This window comes from Phascolarctos cinereus, unplaced genomic scaffold (genome assembly GCF_003287225.1).
Source record: "Phascolarctos cinereus isolate Bilbo 61053 unplaced genomic scaffold, phaCin_HiC Scaffold_1;HRSCAF=81, whole genome shotgun sequence".
Classification (NCBI taxonomy): domain Eukaryota; kingdom Metazoa; phylum Chordata; class Mammalia; order Diprotodontia; family Phascolarctidae; genus Phascolarctos; species Phascolarctos cinereus.
The window spans coordinates 132,845,184-132,873,086 of record NW_027555514.1 but is presented as its reverse complement, the minus strand read 5'-3'; the positions used below and the strand labels follow the sequence as shown (position 1 = coordinate 132,873,086).

General features: G+C 35.2%; 1 protein-coding gene and 1 long non-coding RNA gene across 3 annotated transcripts in view; one reads left to right on the top strand and one right to left on the bottom strand.

The window, feature by feature from the left end:
- The window catches only part of FOXP2 (forkhead box P2), a 699,815-nt gene that overhangs the window by 92,519 nt on the left and 579,393 nt on the right, over nt 1–27,903 (top strand). For both annotated transcript variants that reach the window (XM_078154200.1, XM_078154192.1), the window contains exon 2: nt 6,744–6,897. The gene's annotated coding sequence lies outside the window, so the exon portion shown is untranslated. The remainder of the gene's footprint in view (nt 1–6,743; nt 6,898–27,903) is intronic.
- On the bottom strand, nt 20,646–26,403 carry LOC110207043 (uncharacterized). The gene is made up of 3 exons (XR_002324058.2): nt 26,238–26,403; nt 21,248–21,357; nt 20,646–20,790 (listed from the first exon to the last, which is right to left on the bottom strand). It is a non-coding gene; the product is annotated as an uncharacterized LOC110207043 (long non-coding RNA).

Sequence of the window (27,903 nt, the reverse complement as noted above, 5' to 3'; positions counted from 1 at the left end):
TTTGAACCTATTCAGTTTGAGAGGCCATTGGAGTCCTGGTGAAAATGTCTAGGAGGTAGTTGGGAATTCCTTGCTGTAATGCTCAGGGGATCCAATGGTCATGTTCTTTTTAAAAAGATATATTTATTTCATTTTTAATTTATGAAAGAAAACTAGCATTTCCATAACATAGTAGAATAATAAAAAAGATGATTGCACAGGAAACTGCATATCTGTTATGTACAACTTGATGTTTATTTTAAATATATAATAAAATTTTCACCTGGATTTCTTTTGTTTTCTTCCCTTCCCTCCTTGTCCTGGAGACAGCTACCATTAGACACAAATAGGTGTATATATGTTAAATCATTTTATACAAATTTATATTTATCAGTTCTTTCTCTGATAATGTTTTAATTTCTTTTGGAAGGTGACTCTGGCTTATTGGATATTAGTGGTTAGAGAGTGAGTCTCAGAGTCAAAAAGATTAGGAGTCATATTCCACCTCTGACACCAATGGCCATCTAAATTGAGAGCCTCTGTCACTGGACCAGGTGACAAGGTCAGGTTTTACATCTTATTCAGAGACCCACCATTCCACCTTGCCATCTACCTTGTCACTCATTATATAATAAAGCCAACATTTATATCGTGTTTCAAGGTTTGCAAATGTACTTTCCACTTTGCAAATGTACTTCCGTTTATCCCATTTGATCCTTTCAACAACCATGTGAGGTAGTTGCTATTATCATGCTCATTTTACAGGTAAGGAAATTGATAGAGATTGTCTTACCCAGAGTGACACAGCTAGGAAGCATTTAGGGCAAGATTTGAACTTCCCTTTTTCTAACTATGGAGATAGTGCTCTGTCCACCAAATCAAGCTGGCTGCCTCATTGTATTGAAATAGAAATAAATAGTTCTGCTTTTAACTAGACCACATTCTTATGCAGCTAGGGAAAGAAAACAATAGAGTGTTCATTTGTTTTTTTGTTTGTTTTGTTGTGCCTTTTTTTTTAAAGCAAATTTTCATTCCCAAATATATACTTCTCCCAAACCCCCATCTAGAGAGCTAATTTTAAATTATGGATGATTTTCAGAGTTAATAAATGAATTGGAAAGAAGTTGATTTCAGAATAATGATTGAAAATGTAGTTGAAGAAGTGGGGCTAAAACCAGGTGATGATAATAAGGTTTTGTTGTTAGTGTTTTTTTTTTTAATAAATAAGAATGAAAGTCAATTGTTATTGTTTCAAATTCTACTACCACAGTGCCCTTAGGGAATTGGAGGTTGACTGGCATTTTGCTTTTTATGTTGCTATTTATTTGTACTGAAGGTTATGTATATGCCTATATGCTATTTTTAAGGATATATAATTCTTATCTCCTCAGTTAAAAATACTTTTTTTATAATTGTGAATGAATTTACCTGATATCAAACAATTTAATCTCCTCTTAGAAGAGGTTTAGTAAAATATGAGGTATCTCATGTTTCTACCATAATGGTAGTATCTTTTTATATTCTTGCCCTCCCTTCAGATATTTATTTTGTGCCCTGGTCTTATAGAGAAAGTCTCATTGATTTTTGCTTTCACTGAATTAATTCTTAGCATCTATGAAAGAGCTCATATTACCTCATGATTGTTGAGTATATTTTACTGAATTTGAAATAAACTATTGTGAAGAACTAACAGTTCTCTCCTTTAAATGGACAGGCAATCTATATTAGTGATCAGTACTAGTAATAACACTTAAATCCTTACTTTGGACACACTAGATGGACAGACAATTACACTACATAATTTTTATCAGCCTTCTAGTGTGAGGGGAATATGAAGATCCATCTATCTCCCTTATGTACTGCTTTACTAGTCATGCCTACATAAAAATTGCTGAGGGATATGCTTTTAGCCAGGATTTTTTCTTACATCAAAATGTGTTCTTCTTCCCCTTCATAATTTTCATTAGCCATGTACTGATATCTAAGATGCAGTTGTATAATATTAATAGTATGTTCTTATCATTGCATCAGTTGTATATAGGATTGCTAAATTCCTTATCACAACAGATTTATATTCTTATCTATATGCAATTTGCATACCTTATCAAGGTATAGCTGTAAAGTATTTGAAAGATTCCTTTGACATTTCTGGTAAGTATGGATAAGATAGCATTAATTAGCATAAGTTTTTCTATAAATGACATGTCAATCCATGACAACAAAAAGTGTGTTACTGATGTCAATCACTCATCTTCTGTCAGTTCAAAAGATTTTCCTGAAGGGATATATATTGATCTACATTGACCCAAAATATAGTTAAAAAAACATTTCTATATTCTAGAAATCAAAATGGAATCATCTTTGCTTTAACAGTGAAATGAAAACATAAATAGAGAATGTAAATGTTAATAACTTTGATTTACAAGGTTGAACTTATTGTAAATTAAGACAAAATTAGGTGAGGTTGTGCAGTTTTGGAATCCTGAAATCTAATTTCACAATGAGCTCTTTTGAACATTCTGCCTGCCCCAGAGACTGCCTTTCTATTTGAAGTGATATGATTCTGAGGACTTCCCCAATTTTCTTCTTGTCTGACCATTTTTTGTCCCCTTCAGTTCTATCTCTTGTTCCTAAAATGTGACTGCCCCTCTAAGAATATTGCTCTTGTTTTTTTCTCTCTCTTTATACTCTCTCCTTTTGTGATATGGGTAGTAGTAATGGTATGCAGTAGATATAGTGCTAGGCCTCAAGTCAGGAAGACATCTTGAGTTCAAATCTGGCCTCAGACACTTGTTAGCTATGTCACCCTGAGTAAGTCACTTAACCCTTTTAACAGCAACAACTACAACCCCATGGATTAAATTACCATGTGACTGTAGATGATCTTCAGATTTGCATATGTAGCCCCGTATTCTCTGCTGATTGTCATTTCATCATTTCCAGTTACCTACTAGATAACTTCCTCAGGATTCCATTGGTACCTCAAACTCAATATGTCCCTAAATAAATTCATTATCTTCTTCAAACTATCTTTCCAACCTCACTGTTTTTTAGGGGGCCCTCTCAATTGTTCTAGTGACCTCCCGTTAAAATCTTGGCATCATTGTTAACTTACCTTTGCCCTTTCACCCCTAGTCAGTTGAAAAATGTTGCTAAGTTTATCTCTACAAGGTTTCTTACCTCTGACCCTTCTTTTCTACTGCCACTACCCTGGTTCAGGCAGTCATCATTTCTCATTTGTATAAAAGTCTCCCATATGGTCTTGCTTCTCCTTATTCTAGTCTACCCTTCATTCTGCGCCAGAGTAATCTCTGTAATGTGTAGGTCCAACCACAAAACTCATCAAACCTTCTGCAACTCCCTGTTGTCAATTGAATAAAGTATATGTTGCTTATATTGGTGTTCAGGGCCCTCTACAATATGGTTCCAGCTTACCTTTCCATGCTTTTCTCACACAAGTCCCCTTCACTCATGCTTTAATCTAGCCAAATAAGAGTACTCTCTCTTCTCCAAGCATATCGACTGCCTTTCTGCCTCCATGGCTTAGCTCATTATAAACCTATTCCTAAAATGCCCACCTCTTACATTTTTTGTCTGAAATCCTTTGTACCATCTCTTCCATGAGTATTCCTTGTTCTGTTCAACCCCTAGTGACCTGTATCTCCTGGAGTTGTTTCTGTAGCTCTCAATAACTTTCTTATGCACTTAAAATACTCTGATTTATTATATTATAATTATTATTTGCATACATATCAGGTACATTAGATTGTAAATGTCTTGAAGGTGAGGACATTCCAGTAGAATGTAAAGTACTTTAGGGAAGGAGCTAATTCCCTCTCCCCTTTCTTTATTGAACTAAATAGTCCCCATAGATGCCATGTACACAGTGGGTAGTTAATAAATGTTTATTGAATTAAATTCAGTTGTTGGAGTATTTCATCTTAATATTCCCAACACCTAGCAGGTAGTGAATGCTTAATATAGATTTTTCAATACTGAAGTACAATGAATTAAGTTAAACTGATCTGATCGCAAGTAGTGTTTTTTAGTTAAGAACTGGACGGGGTTTTTAGGCATAAGTTATTCACAAAGGTAGATACTAATTCAGAAGATTCACATTGTACCTCTATCTTTGTTTTAGTTTTCATAGTCTGCTTTTCCCAGGTCTAAAACTAGTCTACTTTTTTATTGTTTATTGCCTTCTATATTTATTTTTCCCCTGTAATTTCCACTTCAACATAATTTTTAAAAATCTAGCATGTAATTTTCAATTTCTGCAAGATAGTTGGCATTAAAAGTGTCACAAAAGACTGTTTGCAAGAGTTGAGTATGTCCAAAAAGAACTGTAGTTTATTTCAGTTTTTGGCTTAAAAATGCTTCCTGTTCAGTGTACTGGGTATTTGTCCATTGGGAGCTAGAGTGAGTTTTAAAGATAAGAGAAGTGTTGAACCTAGGTGTGGCCCATTAGCTTGGAAGCATTCCCTCAATTACAGGTCGCAGCCATGAAAATGTAGGTATTTTGGACAAAAGTCTTGTATGCCAGAACTGATTCTCTTGTTAACAAATGAGTGCCCACATTTTCGTGGAGCAGATGATGATTCCCAAATGTACATGTGTACTTGTGTAGGGTAGGCTTCTGTTAGATTTTGCAGAGCAGTTATAGTAGTTAGAGAATATTTCGGTGATTGAGCTGTAAAAAGCTTTCTTTATTGTGTATCATGATCTGTCTAGTATGCTTCATTTCCTAAAATTTCAAAGATTTGTACTTTTCTCAAAATCTCATTATATATCCCATTTTTTGACTTAGACCTTTGCTAGGCATTTCTGATCAGTTTCATATTTTTGAAATAATATTTTTTAACTTTTGTTTTAATTTTTAAAATGAGTAATTCCTATTTTAGTATTTTATGATTTAAAAATATTTTTCTTTGTCTAAAAATATAATAGTCTATATAAACATGTAGGAGTTGGTCATTTATACTGATTAAGTAGGTTAGTGGATAGAGCATTGGGCCTGGAGTCAAGAAGGACTTGCGTTCAAATCCAGCTTCAGACACTCACTAACTGTGTGTAAAAAACCTAATCTTTAGTAACAGATATAAGCTCAGTCGAACTCATAGATTGGGCAAAATATTTTAGGACTTTGGGCGCCTGTTATACTACAGGTTTTGCCTACTTGATAGGCCCTTTACTTAACAAAATCCATCATCCTGCACCCTTAATTCAGAATCAGTGCCAAGATGAAAATCTCTTTCCTCTTCTACCTTTTCTAATATCTTAGTCCCACCTAGTTTCTATTTTTCTTTGCCTGATTCTTCTGTTGTATCTTACGGAGTGCATGCTCTGTTAAAAATGTCTTCTTTATCTTTTAACTCTTTTACGTTCCTTCCACTTCCTGGCACTATCAAAAACCTCAATTTGTCCTTAACCTATTACATGAAATTTCACAGAATGTTAGAGCTAGAAAGGCCTTAGGAATGATCTTTTCTAATCTTCTTACTTAATAGATAAGGAAGTAGAGGCCCATGACTTACTTAAAGTCACAAAGCTAAGTAGTAATGAAGATATAGAGCTTCTGTCTTTGAACCTCACATTTGATAATTTTTCATTCAACACCAGACTTCCTTGACACCTGGCTGTTTGGGCCAGAAGGAGGAATCTTCACACTTCTTATTTACTACTGCCATTTTTATGTCCTTGCTCTCAACCATTACTCAGTGGCCTCTCCTCTCCTTAAACTCAGATCATCTATTTCTAATCCAGATAATTTACCAACCTTCATCACATCCTTTCACCTTATCTTCCTTATTTGAGCATCTTGATTAATCTGGGTCTACCCAATTCCCTGTCATTATCCATAGTGAGTATAGCATTCGTATTGGTGACCTTTCTAAGAACCTGACATCTTACTTCATCAACCTGCTTAACTCCCATGACCAATGTCTCTCAGCCACCCAAGAGTGTTTGTATGTTCAACTTCAGTGCCATTCCAAATTGTTCTGGCTCCACAATGCAGTAACAGATTCCTGTCCTCCTACTTCTCCAGTCATCTTACTTCCTCTGAACCTTACCTTAAACCTTGTTAGTTCTCTTTTGCCTTTTGATTCCCTTATAATACTTCTAGGGCAGGATTGTTGTTGTTTTTTTTTTATTTAAAAAAATTAAAAAAATTTTTGTTATGGACCCCTTTGGCAGTCTGATGAAGCCTATGGAACCTTTCTTAGAATAGTGCTTTTTTTGAAATCATAATTTAAGGAAATACTAACTTTCAGTTAGAGGTTAGTGAATATAAAGATACAATTTCCCCCCCCTCTCCAAATTCATGGACTTCTTTGGGGTGTGATGGGAGAGTGTCTCTGGATCCCAAGTTAATAACCCCCCTGTTCAGGTGTATCATTTTTCCTCTAGCTTCATTTTTTGACATTCAAAGTCTTGACTATACAAGTAGCATTTTCTTGCCCTCAAATTTCTTGACTGCCCCTTTCCTTCCACTCTTCCTGGTCTTTGCTGCCATCAGTATTCACGGCTCCTACTATAAAGCATATGTAGTGGCAGCAGGAAGAAATTAGCAAACAAATTCACTGTTAACTGGGTTCATCACAAGTCTTTTGTTTGACTACAGTTGGGGACTCACTGCTCTGCATCAATACCCAACCAGTATGTATTCACTGATGGAAAATGATCCTAAAAAGTCTTTCAACAAGGTTAAAGAAAAAGGCACAAATAATGTCATAATAATTGAAAGTATGTTCTCCTTTCTTCAGATTAAATAACAGAAATCCATCGACCCTTCATCTCGATCCATAAGAGAGATAGTAGAAAAGCTGGAGAAAAGAATATTCTAAGGGGAAAAAAAGAACAAGGCACCTATACCTTTAAAGAAAGAACTGAGGACGACGTCTCCTTGCATCTACTAATGTAAGTCATTTAAACTCCATATTTCCTGTTCAGTAAGACTCCTGAATATGTTTATGCTACTGGAGAAGTGTGGAAGAGAATGAAATTAAAGTTAGGAAAACCTTGGAGGGGATTAAGAAGGTAAGAGACTCATAGGGTTTGGATCTTGTTTGTATATTTTTCTGTATAAAATGCTACTTCTTTTGGTTAGTTACCACCTTGATTTAGGTTTGTAGTACTGTGTTTCACTTAACCAGCTCAAGGCACCATCTTTTGCTGTAATTTTGAACTTGAAATCTTTAAGAGGAAATGAATAGATTTGGCATTCTTTTCCTGGTGCTGAATGATATAGATGTTGAAGGTACTCATATAAAAGTGATACTGTCTATTGGCTTTAGCATCTCTAGTTATTGATACTGTAGTCCTGATTTGAACTTTGTTGGTTTTTTATACATCTACATGTGTATGTGCAAGAGTATGACTCTTTTCTTCATGTCTACTCAACATATCACTTTGTAATAAGACATTGAAATCTGTTTTTAACCTATACATTTAAGATTAATTGGATTGCACTTATTTTCCCAAACTGCTGGAAAAAATGCACAACAATTTGAGAATTTGTTATTTCAGAATAAATTTTATAAAGAGTCATGTGAAGTATTTGAATTGAAACTTCACATTTTGGTGAGAATTCTTAGATGAATGTACAAATACTCATTTCTGCATCTTTTATGTTTTTGAATCAAGATAGGTCATATCAAGATTTATAGAGATAAAGGCTAATGGAATCAGAATCCCAGTAAGAATCACAGAATCTCAGAATTGGAAGAGATGTCAAAAGCCATTTATTCCAACCTACAAGAATCCCCTGTAAAATGAGAGCATTGGGTTAGATGATGTCTACAGTCCCTTCCACCTCTAAATCTTTGTAGGTGTGTAAAGAAAATGAAGGTTTTAGTATTTTGAAAATTTATATGTAAAATGTTGGTTATTCTGTAAACTAGTTTACCATCTGACACTGCTCACCTAATTTGTGAGCCTATCATAACTATTGGCTGCCTTTGGCAGTTCAGAAAAGGGAGGACTATAAGGTTGTGAGCCCATCTGTGCTGGTTTCTAATCTTCTTTTGGGTCAATTTAGTTATTGCAGTTAATTTGGCTGTTTTTGTAAGGTTGACATTCCTGTTTTAATCCAGTGGATACCTGGTGTCATCATGATATCTGCAAAGTCCTATTATGAAATGACCTAGGGAATTGCTCTTTTAGCTTAAGAGCTCCCTGGTAATGTGCCTATATTGTTTAGCTCAAATACTTCACATTTCATTTCTAGACAGACCAGATGCACCCCTATGAAACACTGAAGAGGAAAAAAAAAAGTGACAAAAAGGAGATTATCAGATGTACCAAAAAAAAGTGTGGTGGAAAAGCACAAGATTTAAGGATCATGTACATATTTTGGAAAGTACCAAAAAGCATATTATGAGTTAGTTTGCTGACTTCAAAAAAATTTTCAAGTTTTTTAACGGTGTATTGAAAAAATATGATGAAAAGTTATATTGAACTCCAGGAAGTTAACCCTGCTATATTGACAGGAAGTTTGGCATAGTAGATAAAGGGCTGTCTTTGGAATCAGGAAGACAAGGTTCAAGCTTTATACAGTGCCAGCTGTAGTTATTGTGGGTAAGGCAAGTCACTTACCTCTGAGACTTTCAGGAGGCTAAAATTAAATGATAGATGAGTTTCTGATATGCATCGGTAGAAGTAGTTTCCACATTGCGAGTTTCCTACATGGAACACTACTGTGTACCCTTCTGTTCTCCCCTCCATCCCCTTATGCCATGTCTCAGAAAGGTAAAGACTTCTAGAATCTTTTAATATAGGAGTTGGCTGGGACCTTAAAGTTAATTTAAGAAAGTGAGTAAATAATAATTTTATTGATAACATTTGACAAATGGTCATCTAGCCCTGCTTGAAGGCCTTCAGCAAGGAGGATCTCTCTACCTTCTATAATATCCCATTCCACCTTTGGACAGTTTAATTGTGAAGAAGTATTTCCATGTATAGTAACTATCCCAAATTTCTATTCAGCTGTAGCTGTGAGTTCTCTCCTCGGGAACAAGCAAAACATCTCTTCATTCTCTTCCACATGAAAACCCTTCCCGTATTTGAAGATATAAGTCTTATCTTTTTCAGGATAAACTTCTCCAAATGACTCAACTCATCTTTGTATGGCCTGGCTTCAAACACCTTCTGCATCCTGGTTGCCTTGCTATGAATGTTCCCCTGTTTTTCATGTTCCTTCCTAGAATTTAAGACCTAGAACTCAACAACAAGAGTACTGCTGACTGCTGACTGTGGTTCGATTATAGCAGAATACAGTCAAACTGTCTTGTGCGTTCTCCTGTACTCTGTACTTCTAATAATGCAAGCTAAGGTCTCTTTAGGGTTTTTGTTTGTTTTGGTTTGGTTTTGGCTCCTGTGTTGCATTGTTGAGTCCTATCAAGGCTAAGGACACTAACTTCTTTCAGGGTATCTAATTGGTTGTTAACATAGTGCTGTCGCTCCTGATTCCTTTACAAAATGGAGCTATTTTTGATGGAGTTAGGAAGTAGCAGAGAAGAGGAGGCACTTAAAAGTATCTTTGCAAGATGACTTTAGAGGTGTGTTACAATGAAAACACGTCTGGACTTGGAGTCAGAGGAGCTGGAGTTTTGGCTACTACCAATTCAATGGACATTTAGTAAGAACCTGCTATTTTGCAAGTACTGGGGTCTCTGAGACAACACTTTTTTTTTTAAAGCCACTGTCCTCAAAGAGCTTTTATTCTGCAGGATAGATACAGTATAAAAACAGAAAAGTATTTTTTTAATCTTAGATAAATATGCAGAACAAAGTCTACTTAGATGTTAATTATCCTCCTTAATCCCTGTAATCTAATCTATAGATGAATAGTTGGCTGTGGGTGACTGTACTTTGAGAATTATTCAGACCACTTTTGGGTCATTCCAGAATATGTTTTCCTACATTAGGAGAATTCAAGCTTTGCTGTTGATATATAAGAAACAATTGCTACCTCCCCAGGAATATTATCCTTAGCAGAATTGTGAATGAATGACATCTTTCTTATATTGAGTGAAAGGTGGATGGAAAGAAGGAAGAGTTTCACCAGGGAAAACAACTTTGCCCATATGAAAAGGAAGTTTTAGAACCCTGTGGAGCTCAACACATTTCTGTATCTTGGTTTGAGGTTATAGAACTGTGGTGGTTGTTTCTGGCTTTCTATCATTGAAAGGTCCATCTTAGGTAGCTTAAAGACTGCTGAGTCCTCTGCAATTCTAGTAGCCTGAACCCAGATGAACTCCACTGGGGATAGCTTCTGAGTACTTCTGTAGGACTAGACACTGAAACCTGAGTCAGATTTCTTAAGGGTTTTTGGTCCAAAAAGACTCTGTTTTTCAGATGAGAGTTTGTCTCTATCTCCATTTTCCAGAATCTGTGCTTCTGACTTTCAGGCCAGGTAAGGAAGCAGAAGATTCATGATTAAACCAGCGCCTGGTTTTTGCTTGGGTGGAAAATAAGGTGTGCTACTTGGATTGGACTAACTAGGCTGAAGCAGTCAGTCTGTCTACTTTTGCCATCTCTTCATATTGCGACTTTAATTTACGGACTGTCTCTGCCATGTGGTGGTACTTGGCTTCTTTTTTGGAGAGGACTTTATAGGGAGTATATCAAGTATCTGTCAGCCCAACACACTGCTCAAAGCTGTGGATACTCTCTTATGTCTGAAATCCTTGTGCTCTGAATCTTGTGTTCTGAAATCTGCCTGCTCATCATTTCTTATAGCATAATAATATTTCATTACATTCATATACCACAAGTTGTTCAGCCATTCCCCACTTGATGGGCGTCCTCTCAATTTCCAATTCTTTGCCACCACAGAAAGAGCAGCTGTAAATATTTTTGTACATGTGGGTCCTTTTCCCTTTCTTTAATGATCTCTTTGGGATACAGACCTAGTAGTGGTATTGCTGGATCAAAGGGTATGCACAGTTTTATAGCCCTTTGGGCATAGTTTCAAATTGCTCACCAGCATGGTTGGATCAGTTCACAATTCCACCGACAATACATTCGTGTTCCAATTTTCCCATATCTTCTCTAACATTTATCATTTTCCTTTTCTGTCATATTAGCCAATCTGATAGGTGTGAGGTGGAACCTCAGAGTTGTTTTAATTTGTATTTCTCTAATCAATAGTTATTTAGAGCATTTTTTCATATCACTATAGATAGCTTTGATTTCTTCATCTGAAAACTGACTGCAACTCTCTTAAGATTAAATTACAAACTGAGTTGCTGATATTGTTGGTGGAAGAAATCCCTAGTGTGAGCATTTTAGCAAAAAAACCAAAACAAAACAAATTGCAAACCAAAAGTTGATTATGCAAAGTAGATTGTATAACACACATTACTTGAAATTAAAAGTAAACATGATATCAAATAAATCCTAATTAATTTTATCTCATAGAACTATAAGATTCTTGGTGTGAATGTTGTAGGCAAAATTCTCAAGTGACTTCCTGAGGTCAAGGGAAAAGAATAAAATGACCCCTGAAAGTCCTTTTCTGTGTCATGGTTTTGTGGTTATTTTATTATCTGGCATCAATATTAATTTAGTCATGAGAATATCAGAAGTTCACCGTTTGACCAGACCATCCTGTCATCAAAAAAGTTTAATATCATTCCACATATTTTGGCAATGTGAAAATTGCTTGGTAATTTTTTTAGAAATGATTACTTCTTAACACAGACCATGTGGGTATTCATGAGTTCATATACGACAGCAGTTGGTACACAGTGAAGCACCTGGATAAATTAATTAAATCTGAATTAAAGCTGTTTCCTTTGAAGGTGAACAGAGAAATGTTACTTTCCACTTCAGAAATATTCTCTGTGATTTATAGAATTATGTTGTATGGACCTGACATTACTAGAGATTGCTAAAATTTTGGAACTCCTAAGCCAATTTGAGAGACATGTATTTTGTCAGGTAGTTATGGGTTAACGTATTTGTGTATATACATACTTAGGTATGACATATTAATCAGTTACCCAACACTGAAGTGCCTGCATTTTGTACACTAGGCAATCAGGATGAGACCAAGATTAGTAAGAGAGTTTCTGCCCTTAAGGGTCATGGAAAACCAAATGATCTTACTTGCTTTATTTGCCTAATGCCATGTTCTTCTTGAAAATTTGCTTTTTTTTTTCCTCATCAGTGATTTTTTTTATCATTAGATTCTGATGTATTATTGACATTTTTGAAAGTCCTCATTTTTCCAAAGCTGTTTTCTTTAGGGATTGCCTCTTGTTGACTTGCCCACTTCTTTTTTTGCCAGTCACTTCCTTAAAATTTGCTGCACAACTGTTTGTTCAGGCAGATTCCTTCTTTTAGATTTGATTTTCTACTTTATGTCTTTTGACTCCAGAGATGAGGTTATTAGGAACTTCTGAAGCATTCAAGCAAGAAAATAAATGATAAATGGACAGAATACAATTTAATTTGAATATTAGTTTAGACTTTCAAATAGAAAATACAGCATCTTTCGAATGTAATTTCATTTTAATACCTTCAGTCATTAAAGAAGAATTTATTGAAATTCTTTGTCACTTAACCATAGAATTTAATCTTTAGAGGCTTCCTAGAAGGGAGAAAACAAACCCTCTTGTTTATAGAAAGAAAAAAAAAACCTGAATCTGATCCTTAATAGAATTGTTCATGTTCTAATAGGAAACAAAGATATATTTTAGGTGGTGGTTTGGACTCTTAAGGTGTTCAAATTAGACCCATCTTGTTTGCAGTGCATTTGGATCACAAATAGTAGAATATAATGTTATTTTTTTATTGATTCATTTTCTTTAAAAATAGCAAGTTCTCTATATTAAAAAAATTAAAAGTGACAAAATGTCCCTGAGAAGTTATTATTTATGTTACATCACACATTCTTAAGCATTCCAAACTTAAAAAAATTAAGACCTAGTAAGTGGCTGTTTGAAAATGTAGCAAAAATATAGCCTGATTTTCTGCTAGCAATTATTCACACTGTTGGTTCTGTAAAGTTGACTGGAGGGAAGAGTGAGATGATAATTGGAAATCTGATCTCTTAGATATGAAGTTGTAGTTTCTGCTTAACAATCAGAAGTAAATAATAGAATCTCATGATCAATATTTTGTGAAATTGGAAGTCTCGATGCGTCTGTGTGTATTGCCACTGTGCTTGTAAGGGTTGAAATCTAAGACAGTTCTTCAAAAGTAAGAATATTGGAAAATGTTGGAAAGCAGAAGAAAGGAAAAATTCTTGATTTAACATTGCATTCTTAGTATTGCATTCATTATGAGTGAAATACCATTTTGCATGTTTGGGCATTAAAAAAACATAGAAATTAGTTTTATGAAGCATAAGCAACTTTTCTCCTGCAATAGGAAAGCACACATCTCTAATGAATTGACTGTGGTCTCTTATCCATGATTATTGTCTGAACTTTTACTTGTGTGCTTATTTTCTCTTCAGAATCCTTCTGAAAATGATATAGAATTTTGTGTAGCCACCCAACATCCTTTGGAATGTTTTTTTTTGTTGTTGTTCCCTCCTGTATAACATTGTGAACCTCTGTCCATAGTGTCTTCAGGCACTCTGTCTACCAGATCTAATTCCTTAAATCTGTTCATCACTTTTACTTCATATTCATAAGGGATGCTATTTAGGTCATTCCAATATGGTCTGATGGTTTCTCCTACTTTCTTCAATATAAGTCTGAATTTTGCAATAAGAAGCTCAAGACCTGAGCCAAAGTCAGCTTTCCCTGATGATAGGTTCTCCACATTTGGCTGCAAAATATGTAATCAATCTGCTATCTGTATTGACCCTCTGGTGATGTCTGTGTGTATACAGAGTTGCCTTTTGCTTTTAAAAGAGTGTTTTCTATGACCAACAAGTTTTCTCTATAAAACTCTGTTAGTCTCTGCCCTGTTTCGTTGTGTACTTCCCTCCTTTAGCATTCCAATCCCCTGTGATGAATATGGCATCTTATTTTGGTGTCATTTCTAGAAAGTGTAGGTCTTCATAGAACTTGTCAGCTTTGGACTTTTTGGCATCAGTAGACGGAGTATAGACTTGGATTATTGTGATATTGAATACTTTGCCTTGAAATTGAGCAGATAGCATTCTGTCATTTTTGAGATTATGCCCTAATACTTCTTTTCTTATTCTTTTATTGATTTTGAGGGCTACACCATATTTTCTAAGGGACTTTTGCCCACAGTAGCATGTGTGATGATCACCTGAATTAAATTCAGCCCCTCCCATCCATTAAGTTTACTGATAGCCAAGATGTTCAGTGTTTACTCTTTCCATCTCCTGTTTGACCACATCCAGCTTACCTAGGTTCATAGATCTCTGAGGTCATAGATTCATTGTGGATTACAACAAAATGAGGCAAGTCCTCAAAAAGATGGGAGTACCAAATCATCTTATTTGTCTTCGGAGAAACCTGTGTGTGAGTCAGAACTGAACATGGAACAACTGATTGGTTTAAGATTGGAAAAGGAGTATAACAAGGCTGTATATTGTCACCTTAGTTATTTAACTTATATGCAAAGTATATCATGTGAAATGCCAGGATGGATGAATCAAAAGCCTGAATTAAGGTTGCTGGGAGTAATATCAACAATCTCAGATGATACCACTCTAACAGCAGAAAGTGAAGAAGAACTAAGCTTCTTGATGAGGGTACAAGAGGAGAGGGCAAAAGCTAGTTTGAAGCTTAGCATTTAAAAAAAAAAAGACAACTAAGATTTTGGCAACTGGTCCAATCAACTGGAGGAGTGGAAGCAGTGTCAGATTTTATGGTGACTTTAGCCATGAAATTAAAAGGCTATGGTGAATCTTGATAGCATACTGAAAAGCTGAGACATTACCTTGCCAACAAAGGTCTGTCTAGTCAAAGCTATGGTTTTTCCAATAGCAACATATGGCTGTGAAAATCAGATGAGAGCTGAGCACTGCAGAATCGACCCTTTCAATTTGTGGTGCTGAAAAAGAGTTTTGAGAGTACCTTGGACAGCAAAGAGATCAAATCAGTCAGTACTTAAAGAAATTAATTCAGGTCATTCACTGGAAGGTCAAGTACCAAAGCTGAAGCTTAAATACTTTAGCCACACAATGTGAAGATGGGACTTGTTGAAAAAGACCCTGATGTTGTAAAAGATTGAAGACAAAAGGAAAAGGGGATGTCAGAGAACGAGATGGGTAGTGTCATGGAAACAATGAATATGACAGACTTTGGGAGATAGTAGGGGATAGAATGGCTTGGTGTGGTCCATGGGATCGTGAAGAGTCAGACACTACTGAACAGCAGCAGCAGCAGCAGCAGCAGCAGCTAAATCTTTGGAAGTGTTTCATTTCTCATATGAAATGGCTGTTAACTCGCTTATTTTCTGCCTATTCTGATATAGAAGAAATTGATAGAATCTCCTTAATGACCTTATTAGTAGAATTCTTATGACAGGCTGCATGGTTAGAGTAGTTTGAGAATTAGCATTTCATCCAGTCCCACTTCTGACATGTACTGTTTGTGTCCTTTAATCTTGTAAGTTTTGTAGACAACCAAGACTATAAACGGTGGGGGAGTTACAACTTGCATGAGTAGAGGGAGAGTCCCCATCTGGGGATTTTCTACAGTGATGGAATCACAGTTCCAGTCCTTACATTTATCCTCATAATTTTAATTTTTGTCACAAAGATTTCAGAATTGGTTTTATTTCCCTGTTTCTACATTTTATTTTTTGGAAGTGTTTTTACAGTGTCAGTTTTCAAAGGACGAATATATTTTATTCAGTTCGCTGACAGAGGAATTAAACTTTTAAATAATCAAAACAGCATAAAAATGTCCTTGTTGGACTTTCAACATAGCCATTCTAAACATCACAATATTTAGGAATAATACATCTGTTGTTCTTGGATTTTTTTTTTGTTCAAAAAATTTGGCACCTGTAGAGCATCCATGATTTTGATATATCTTGGCCATGGCCCAGGTTTCTGATAAATTAAAGTATGTACATATTCCACTAAGTTTGCATGTATAGCAACTTTCTCTTACAAAATTGCAATTTTGAGAATTTGTAAAACATATTTTGCTTCAATATCCAGTTATGAATAATCTTTAGAGTTAGCATAAGGAATGTGTAGAGGCATAAACTAAAACTTGAAAGGACTGTCATGTGGTAGAGGAATTATAATTAAATTATGTCGTCCCAGAGGGTAAAATGAAGAGTAGTGTTCAAAGGGAGGCAGACAAAGTCTGGCTTAATATAAGAAAAAACTTCTCATTCAGTTAGTGCTGTCAAAAAGTGAAATGGGTTGCTTAAATAGGTAGTGAGTCTCCCCTCATGAAAGGTTTTTGAGCAGACTTTGGATAACCACCATTCAGGGATTTTGAAGAGAGAATTCTTGTTCAATTACTGGTTGAACTAGATAACCTTTGAGTCCATTCCAACTTAGAAATTCTTTTTTTTTTCTAGGACCCTATTTTGCATCCTGTCTTAATAAAAGGAACAATTTAAAATGTTATACTGATTTAGGAATTAGTAACACCATTTTAAAATTCTTTATATCATTATTAATTCTAAATTTTATACCTAGAGACCAAGAACTCTTATGGAAACAATGAAGAATGGGGATTCAGGAGATAGAAGTTTTTATCCTTATCATTATGTAATAATATTTGGACTTATTCAGTTCCTTTATGCCTTACTTTTCTACTCCATGGAAAGAACACTGGGTCGGGAGTTAGAGGATATCACTTTAGAGCTTAGTTCAATTACTTACCTTTGTGAAATCACATGAGTTGGTTAACATCTCTGGGATCAAAATTCCTTGTATTTAAAAGGAGGCAAGGTTAAAAAAGGGTTTCTAAGGGCTGTTCCAGCTCTGTGTCCTGGTTACAAATAAAAACCTTCAAAGGGTATTTATATCCCTAATAACTTTTCCCTTATTTGTTAAGACTCTCATCGTTATCAAATTTTTATCTGTTCTGCTTAATTTGTGTACATGTACTTATAATATTCCCCTTAATGCATTGTAAACTCAATGAGTGTTTGGTTTTCCCCAGCATCTAGGTTGGTGCCTTGTGCTTAACAGGTGCTTAATACATTTTTATTGAATTGACTTTTAAGTTGAATTATAGTCAGTCTTGAAAGTGTTAGAGAAATTCCTTTGATTAATCTTACAAATTCTCAAGCTTTGGAATGGCAGAAGGAATATACCATTACTTCGTTACGTTATCTAGAGAAAATTGATATTCTGCTGGATTTGGATTAAATTGCAACATATCAGTTGGGAAAGTACTTTTTTGTAGAGGAGAGGCTGGGAATATGGAAAAATTATGATGGAAAAATGATAATACTTTTGTTTTAAAACTAATGAAGGTACCCGACTTATGAAAAGAAAAATATATAAATGCTGTGATAAGGGATGTATCTTTCTTGTTGTATTGGCTGACAAATGTTGGAGGCTTTTCTGCCTAACACCATATAGGGATTTGGGGAAGGATTCACCAGTACCACAGACTTAGGTGACAGTGTCTTAAGCGGGGAATCGTATATACCTGGAAAAATGTTGGTTCATAATGTACTTTGGAAGTCCTTTGAATATAGTCAGGTAAGCTTTACAGGAAAAGAGTGTAATGTTCCATAAACATTGCTGTATTATCTTCCTTCTATGTAAATTTGTGCCCTTGGATTAGTGAATGGCTTAAGCAAGTCTTATCTAGTTGGCTGCTGTCAGATGTCATAAATAGAGAAAAGAGACCTCTCAAAAGGAAGGGCAAAATCCCTTTAAGCCTTCAGGACTTAAAAAAAATGTGATGCTAGTTCCCAAAGCCTGCTGAAAATCAGACTGGACTCTCTTCTTGCTCTTCAAGCCTTTCCCCAACAGATAAAATTGTCAAAGGATATGGACAGTCTTGAAAGGAAGAAATCTAAGCTAACAATAACCATATTAAAATGCTCTAAATTAAAAATAACCAGAGAAATAAAAATCAAAGCAACCTTGGGATTCCATTCCACTGTCAGACTGGCAAAAGAAGAAAATGACAAATTTTGGAGGGATTGTGGAAAAATGGTCCCTTTAGTGCTTTGATGGTGGATCTGTAAATTTATCTACCCATTGTGGAAAACATTTTGGAGCTGTGACCACTAAGTTATGTATACCCTTTGATTCAGCAATACCATTACTAGGCCTGCACCCCAAAAGAAATCACAGAAAGAAGGACCCATGTGTACAAAGCTGTGTACAACGGCTTTTAAAAAAAGTAGGATCAGAGAACCAGAAACTTTGGGGGTGCCATCTATTCAGGAATTAGAGACAAATTATGGTATGAGAATGCAATGAAATATTATTTTGTAGTAAGAAATGATAAAATAGTTTCAGGGAAACCTGGGAAGACTTTTTTGAACTAATGCAAAGTAAATCAGTAGAATGAGGAGAATGTATAACATCCTTGAGAAAAAAGCTTTGAAAAACTTGAGAACATTGATCAATATAGTGACCAACTGTGGTTTCCATGGGGCTGTTAAAGATCATGCTACTCAACTCTTGGCAGAGACATGATGGACTCACAGTGCATGAAAAGGAAGATGTTTAAATTTATGGACACAGCCAGTATGGGAACTAGTTTTGTATAACTGTACATATTTGTTACAAAGACTTTTTTTACATTTTTTTAAGCTTCCAGTGCGGTTAAGGGATAGGAGGTGGGGAGGGCAAAGGGCGATATGGATAGAGCTGGGAAAAAAATAGAAAAAAAGGAAGAAATGAGAGAAAAGATTATCATTGTAATATCTTTAAACAAAAATTCAAAGAAGGGAACAGAAAGAAAGCCAAAAAGAAGCATAGAAGAGAAGGACAGCTTTGAAAGCTATAGGCTGAATTTATTGTTTAATTTAAAAGAAAAGTAGTCTGTACAGAAGGAGGCATGCCATTTTACATACAATATTCTTTTTGTTTTATTATGCATATTCCCATTTTATTTGGTGTTTTCTATGTTTAGAATGAAGAAAAGAATTTTTTTAAAAAGAAGAAAGAAAAGAAGGTTGTGCTTACCTTAACCTTGTTCTTTAAGATTCTGTAAATGGGGTTGGAGAGACAACATACTTTTGTTAAAGGGAAATGAGTTTCAATTTCTGAAGAACCTTGCTGACCATCAAATTCCAGCTTTCAAATACAGGTATTCAGGGTAGGAAGGTAACAGCCAGGCAAATGGAGGAAGGCGTTGAACTTTTTTTCTTTTTAATGCTTACATCTGTGAAGGATTTGTGTGGAAAAGACAAAACCACCTATGCATCCATATGGTTACTCACATGCTCCATTTTGATGTATGCCATGTGGAAAATCACTGTGGGTCACAGGAATTGTTTTGGGTCAAATAATAATAGTTGGATATCACAGTAGTTGAAAAATGCATGCCTTGACTTGAATAGAAATAGCCTCAATAAATGAGTGACCTCAGTTTTACTCCAGAAGGGGCCTTACTGTCTTTCTCTCAGTCTCTGTCTCCCTGTCTCTGTCTTTCTCTCCTGGTGCTTCATTTGTGTAAGGTCCCCAAATCAATAGGAATTTGTTTATTTAACACCAAGGACCTTGAAAAAATATTTCTGCAAAAATGCCTTTGTTTTGCAAACAAGAACTTGGGACTTTTCTACCCCATAAATAGACATACTTAGCTATGTCATAAAGACATTTAGCCTTAAGGTCTTTCCTAAAAGCGTACACACCTGTCATCTCCCATAACTGAGATTGTAAAGGCATTTTAAGTACTGCTGACATAGGCAGATTGATTAAGAATGTTCTGCTCTTGGATCTTGCCTTAAAATGCCCCCAAATGTTAAGCACCATTTTCAATTTATTCTAAATCATACAAACTGAAAAAGTGAAGAAGAAATTCTTTTCATTTTAAAGAACCTTAGACATTGTTTTTCTGTTGTGGATTGTTTTCTGAGGGAATAAACCCAACTTAAAGGGTCTCTTCCAATCTGAGGGGACTATTCCTACTGCAAATTAAGAAGCCCTCTTGTGCTGCAGAACTTTTTTTCTTTAAATGATGTCTGCTTTTTTAAGTAAAGAGATCACTTTACACATTTTCACATTATTTAGGAATTTCTGGGATATACCAGTAGTGCATACTTTGGCTACTTTGAGAAATTAGTGTCATTGAGTATTGTGAAATTTGCAGGTGCTTTTATTTAATAATTATCATTTGACTCTCCCTAGAAATTTATCTTTTCTGTTAGGTATAAGAATATACAGAAGTAGACAATATAGTTACCATGACCATTTACAAGACCTTTAATCCTAGTTCCTCTTAAATTGGACACCATCAAACTGGGTCACACCAAGTTTCAAAGGGCTATTTCTAATTAGTTTGCAAGTTACTGTTCCTTTTTTATTTCTCTTCTTCACTGATATTGCTATTTATAGCAAAGTCTTTAATTAGTTTCATTCAAGCCCAACCCTTGGTTTGTTTCACTGGATGAGAAAACATTATTATAGAGGATGTTCACTCTACTCCTTACTTCTCCTCCTTATCCAACATTCTGCTTCCTATCCAAGATGTATACAAAAAATGAAGAACTGAACTCCAAAAAGTCAATAGCTTGAAAAATATTCTTGGTATAGAATAGAGTAAAAATTGGGGTTATTTGTTTCAAAGGCCATTTATTTATTGACTATGTAAATTTTTACAAACTTTTTATAAGCTTTTATATTTAAACATGTATTTTTTATTCATTGTGCAGTTTTGTAGTTTTATGATACATTATTCTCTTCTCTTCACTTTTGTTTAAACATCTTAAATTACAAACCTAAAAATAAATAAGAAAAACAGTCAAATAAACATTTAAAATGGAGAAAAATCTTGCTGTAAATTCCTAGCTTTTAATACTGCAAGTCAATTGTATTATCATCATGATTTCTTCTAGTGTTGAAAATTTAATATTGATGTTGAAAGTCATGATGCCAGATTTTGACAGTTTCAAATCAAAACAATTTTATAACTAATTACTTTTAATTTCCATATTTTTGGTGACACATATTGAGGCAATTGGATTTATCTTAATTTTTCAACAATTATACCCTTAAAGTAGGTATTGTGATAAGTTATAGCAATCATAGACTCAGATAGTCTTAATTAAATAGAACATTTATTAAGCACTTCTTCATCAGAGAACTATGCTTAGAATTGAAGGTAACTCAGAGGTATAGTATAACCCAACACCTGACATTATTGCAATAGCTTATCAGTTGATCCGCCTGCCATACATTTCTGTCCTCTTCAGTCCATCTTTCACTTGGCTGCCAGTGATTTTCCAGAAGCACAGGGCTGACCATTTTCACACTCCTACAGTAAATTCCAGTGATGCTTTTATCACCTGCAGGATCAAATATAAAAACCTTTGTCGTGCATTCAGACCTCTTCATAATCTGATGCTTCCCCTCCCCCATATCTTTCCAGGTTTCTTATAATTTACAACCTTCCACATCCTCCTCCATCCAGTGCCACTGGCCTCCATGTTCCTCAAACAAGACACTCTGTCCTTCTGACTCCAGGCATTTTCACTGCCTTTCCCCATCCATCCGGTGCTCTCCCATCTCTTCTCTGCCTCCTGCTTCTCTAGCTTCCTTTATATCCCAATCAAAATCCTGCTTTCTACAGGAAACTTTTCCTGATTGCTCTTAATTCCAAGTGCTTTCCATCTGCTGATTATTTCTGGTGTATCCTGTATATAGCTTGTTTGTACGTAGTTATTTGTGTATTGCATACTCCATTATATTTGGAGCTACTTGAGAGTAGGGGCTGCCTTTTGCCTTTCTTTGTATTCCCAGCCCATAGCAGATTGCGAGGCACATAGAAGGTGCTTATTAGATATTTACTGACTGACTGATCGTAATCCATCCTACAATATAAGTGGCAAATTGCCATTTTCACCACTGCTTGAAAATACACATACAGTGATGGAGAGCATATAGCTTAATGAGGTTATTCTGCTTTGGGACAATTATTTATCTGGGGCAGAATTTATTTTTTATAAAGAGCCTGATTTTGTTTCCTTATAATTTAAATCCATTAATTCTAGTTGTACTTTCTGAAACCACACAATACATCTTATCCCCATTCCATAAGACTGCCTCAAATACCTGAATACAACTATCATATTTCCTGTATCTTCGCTTATGCAGAATAAATAGCCTCATTTCCTTTAGGTGATTCTCATGCACCATGTATAGTTTTAAGTCCTCTCACAACCTTGGTCACTTTCCTCAAAACATATTCAGATTCGTTTATTTTTTATAAAACACCGTGCCCGGAACTGAAACGCAACTTTAGGAGTCAGTATGACCACCACAGTGTACAGTGGGATTATCTCCATTGCTGTACTTGTTAATTCAGCCTAAAAGGATGACTTACTTTTTATAGCTACATTACACTCCTATAGAACTTATAGTCTGGTAGCTCTCTTCAGCCTATATCAAATGAGCTGCTAGACAGTTATGTTCCCTGAGAATTTATTTATTTATATCTATAAAAACTGAATTATAGTATTTTACATTTGTGCCTATCACATTTAATTTTTGGCCTGTAATTCCAGCCTGCCATGATCTTTTTTCCCACCTAATTCTTTTATCATATCTATTAACCTATCGTGTGTGTGTGTGTGTGTGTGTGTGTATGTATATGTATATATGTGAGTATATATGTATATATATGCACATGTGTGTGTATCATACCATTTATATTTTGTTCTAGTTATGTATTAAAATATTGACTAGAATAAGGCTAAAGACTGAGCCTTTTGGCATACCAACTCCATATTGACATTGGTTCACTAATTAAAACTCTGGGAAAAGTTGTCCGATTAGATATCAATATGTTTAACTAAACCCATGGGAGAGATATACCAGTGGCCTAGAAACTCACTTCATTTAAGTCTCATTGAAAATCTATTGGCTATAATCATGATTTGGAAAAACAGACTCTTCAGTAGAGGTATGTTTAATACTCACTGTGATGTGTGGTTTTGTGATGAAGAATTAGAGAATATGCATAAAATCTTAGGAACTCAGTGTCAAATCAGGTGAAAAAAATTACTACAGCCAGAAGAAGATACTGCATATAATAGGTTTTTAAAGATGTAAGAAATTGAAATGTTTATTTCATGTCAGTAAATTTAATTTTCTTTGTCCCAGTTAATTTGCACCTCCATGTTTGCTTAAAGAAGTCCTGCAGTTTTGGCTGCTGTCAAACATCATCTATCTTTTAGGGGTTTTTTTTTGGTTTTGTTTTTAAACAAAGTATTCTCCTCAATTGAGGTTTCTGCCCTAGATCCATTTCTGTGAAGTCTTGGTGATACCTGTGAGGTCATTTATCTGTCCATTTTACTTTGTTTATTGTCCTATTCTGTTCTTACTATGGATGTTGATTTATCAGTAAACAGAGTCCAGAAATACTATTCCTGGTTCACTTCTCTTTTTCTCTTTACCACTGTTATTTTTCTGTATTATACTGTTATTCATATAATGCAGATTTAGTTTCATCTGGACATTTTCCTTTCTTCCTCTATCTTTTATATAATTTTCTCTGGATCAGTTTACTAATTTTCAAGGAAAAAACATTCTTCCCATTCAACATGAGATGCAATCTATCCCTAGCCTAGCGTACCTCATTTTGTATTCTTCTCTGGTGGTCCAGAAAAGCAAATCCTGTTTTTTGAGTTGCATAGCTAGTTTCTTACTGCTGTTGTCATGCTTTCTCTTTCAGAGTCCCATCTTTCAAGTAGAAAAAGGTCATAATACTACCTGTGACCTCAAGTCCGTCAGTTCTCTGACCAGTAATACATACTCTCCAGAGTTGGTTTTTATGATTTTTTTCTTTTTCTTTTTTTTTCTGGTGGTGTTTTTTGTCCCCACATCAATCATCAAGAGAAGGGAGCAGTTGATAGGTTCATTTAGTCTCTGCAGGCTCTTTGTCATATCCCAGATACATCTTTCTAGAGGATAGTATACCATGTCAGGTTTACATCTAGTTGTTTTTGCACTTCTGAGTGGAGAGTCATTAACAACTAATGGCATGTATTTTTCTCCTTCATTTGGTTACAGGTTTCCTTGAACCTGTTGGTACCAGCTAATCCTCATTGTTTCATGAACCATGTGTCTGGTTCATGAAACTCCAGATCTATTCTCTGTACGAAAAGTCTGATGTTTCCCAGTTTCTGTGATCCAGAGTTAAATGTAGTCCTCCTTGGGGAGACACACAGTGCAATGCCAGTAGGTAATTGAGATGCTTCCCTTGATTTCCCTTTCTTGTCTAGATCTTAAGTTTGGGTTTTCAGATCCTCTTGTCACTTCCGTGAAATCTCCCATCACAAAATGTCTTTGCTGTTAGTTTTTCCCTTCGTAGGGTTCCTATTCTCGTAAGTCTTATGCAACTGCTATTGAAGCTGCCTTAACTACTCTCTTCCCCATGATACTCTGCCCAGTCATGAGTAGTCAGTATTGTTAGAATTATTAGAGATAAGGACAAGAGAGCATATTGCTAGTGTAGATCTAGGCAAGATAAATAAACATCTCTTCCCACTCAACCATTCTTTGCTGGGACATTTTTTCTATTTCCATGTAGTATCCTATTTCTTTAAGACTTGGATCTGCTAGTGCCACCTCTGCCTGATACACAGTAGGTGTTTAATGCATGCTTCTGACTGACTTAACTCTGTTCACATTTTCCCAGGATCTGTACTTTGCTCCAAAAGTTCCCTGTCTTTCATTATATTTATCTGTGCATAAATAGTAATAATAACACAGTGCGTTTATATAGCACCTGCTTATGTGCCAAGCACTGTGCTAAGAACTTTACAGATATAATGTCATTTGATCCACACAAAGACTCTGAGAGGTTATTAACTCCATTTAACAGTGGAGGAAATTGAGGCAGAAGTTAAGTGACTTTTCTTGGGTTGCACAGCTGGTAAGTGTCTTGAGATGGGTTTCCAACTCAAGTCTTCTTGCCTCTAGGCTTGATACTCTATCCACTATACCACCTAGCTCACATTCCTAATAGTAGAATGTAATCTTCTTAGAGACAAGAACATGTAATTGTTGACCTTTGTAAATTTAACATGGTGAAGAGACTTTATACATAGTAAGACCTCAGTGTTTTACAGACTGAATATTTTAAAGTCACTTACCTTTTGTGGACTTTTGCTGATACATGCATTTGTTGCTTCTATTGAGTACTTTTAAAAAAATCTACATTATGAATGCCATAATTAGATTTCTATAAAAAAAACCAACCAGTTTTCATATTTAGAACCACCTTTATCTCCTACTTCCACCATTTGATTGTGATTTTGGAATGTTTGAATCTAATAAAAATAAATTTATCTATTTTTAATATACTGAACAGCAATTGGTATCCAAATAGATACTCACTTTATCCCTTTGCTTAAGGAAGAGGTGAAGAAAATCTCAGTTTTAGATTATTTCCCATAAGGACAGAATCTTAACGGAACGGACTATATTGTGAAGAAAATCTTATGGTTAAATTCTGGGTTTGAAATTCATATACTTTAAGGCTATGCCTGTAAGTAAGTATATTTGCCAACTGAGTCAAGAATTGCTCCCCTGATGCTGGAAACAGTGTGACCAAATTGACATATAATACCCTTAACCCTTAAAGTGTATTCATGTCTGCTTTCTAGAAAGTACTTCATTCACAATGGCTAATATAGCTTTCCTCTTTGAGAACACTGGCAATAAGAATAATATCAATATCTTAGTGGAATGATGAGGACTCAAACAGCAGAATGAGAGCAGTTCCCATCAGTGCTGAGAACTGCATCTCTTCATACATCCCTAGCTTACTGTCTATCCATCCAGCTATCTATCTGTATTTTGTCCCCACTTTCTTGTTTGTAGAATGGGGGTAATAATGCTTATTATAGAAGCATTTTGTAAAGTATAAAGTGCTGTGCAAATGTAGTTTATTATTATTATTATTATTATTATTAAGGTGTTAGGATTTTTCTTGGAACTCTGTATATAAGAAAACTATCTCCTATAAGTCCTGTAAAACCTTTTTGATGACTGGGAGGCATAGGGTTTGGTCCATTTGGATATATACTGAACAGATTTGTCCTTGACGATCTAAACTCTGAAAGAGGAGTATTATTTCAAGATTATTCTAGCACTTCAAGGACTTGTAATTTTGTTCATATGGATACTCCCATCTCTGATACAGATTCTAACTCCTTTGTACCTTAGTAGATAGTTTTTTGAAGAGCAGCTGTGCAAGAAAAATTCATCACCCTGAGGCCAACCTAGTAATGAGCCACTCCGAACTTATCTAGTGTGGTCCCCAGACAAAAGACATCCAGTTCATCATCAGGACTGCATTCAAAGCCTTTCTAGCTTGATGGGGCCTGCTAGAGCTTGTACTGTGCTGACATAGCCTTCCAGAATATATCTATGTCATAATGGAGCCTCAGAGTAAGAACTGTAGTGGAAATATAAAACTGAGTTAATAAATGCATTAATTCTAGTATGACTAAGACTGAAAATGGGCTTGTAAAAATTGTTCAGAAACCCATGTGAGAAGTAATATACTTATGTGTGTGTGTGTGACGGGGAAAAAAAAAACACTGAGCTTAATTGTCTGAATTCCTTTTCCATAATTATTTCATTTGTGGTAACTGTCATGGATCTAAATAGCCAACAATATAACAACTGTCTATTAATATAAGAATATATTTTGTTTAAAAGGTGAGTTTAAAAATTCTATCCTTTTACTGCTCACACTTTGGGAACAAAGATTCGAGATGAAAGATTAATCTCAAGCAGTGATAGTTTAGAACATGTAATATGCATTTGCGCTACTTGAAAAAAATTCTTAAAGTAGCAACATAAAACTAAATGGAAAAAATTGGTATCTTTCAATAATAAACGTTTGCCTAAACTTGTAGCCTAAGACCAAGTGTTTTTTAAAAATTATTTTATTTTATTAATTATATGTAAAAAATTTAATATTTTTAAAAATTTTAATTCTCTTTGAGAAGGCAGGAAATTTTATATAGGCTATACATCTACAGTCATTCAAAACACATTTCTATGTTAGTTATGTTGTGGAAGAAGACACAAACTCCCCCCAGTCTAGCCCCCGAAAAAGAAAGTGAGAAAAAAAAAAAAGCTTCCATCTACATTCAGACTCCATCAGTTTTTTTCTCTAGAGGTAGATAGCATTTTTTATTATGAGTACTTTGGAATTAGAAAAAAAGTATATACTAAAGAAAACTCTTTGATCCAGTGACATTGGCTTCCTTACTGTTTTATAAATAAGACACTCCATCTCTTGGCTTCTGGCATCTTCTCTGGCTGTCCCCCATGTCTGGAGCATTCTCCCTCCTCATCTCTACCTCCTGGCTTCCCTGGCCTCCTTCAAAGTCCCAACTAAAATCCTACTTTCTACAGGAAGCCTTTTCCAATCCCTCTTAACTCTCCTGCCCTCTCTCTATTGATTATTTACTGTTTCTTTTGTATATAGCTTGTTTGTACATCTTCATTGGCTTGTCGCATCCCCCATTAGATTGAGAGCTTGAGGGTAAGTACTGTCTTTTGCTTCTCTTTGTATCCTCAGTGCTTAGCTCAGTACCTGGCATATAGAAGGCCCTTAATAAATGCTTATTGACTGATGAAGGAGGCATCAAGGATTCATTCTAAATTTTGACTTGTTTGGCATTTGTCATCTTGTTAAAGTTTTGTTAAATTTCATTTTTAGCTGTTTGAAATGCAGAAAGCAAAACAAAACAAAAAACCCAACCAAAACCAATACTAAATTTTCCCCAATCAGTAGACCTTTTTTAGATATGCCTTTTGTGGGTTAATATTTAAGCTGCACAAACACTGCTGTGGTACTATTTACTAATTTC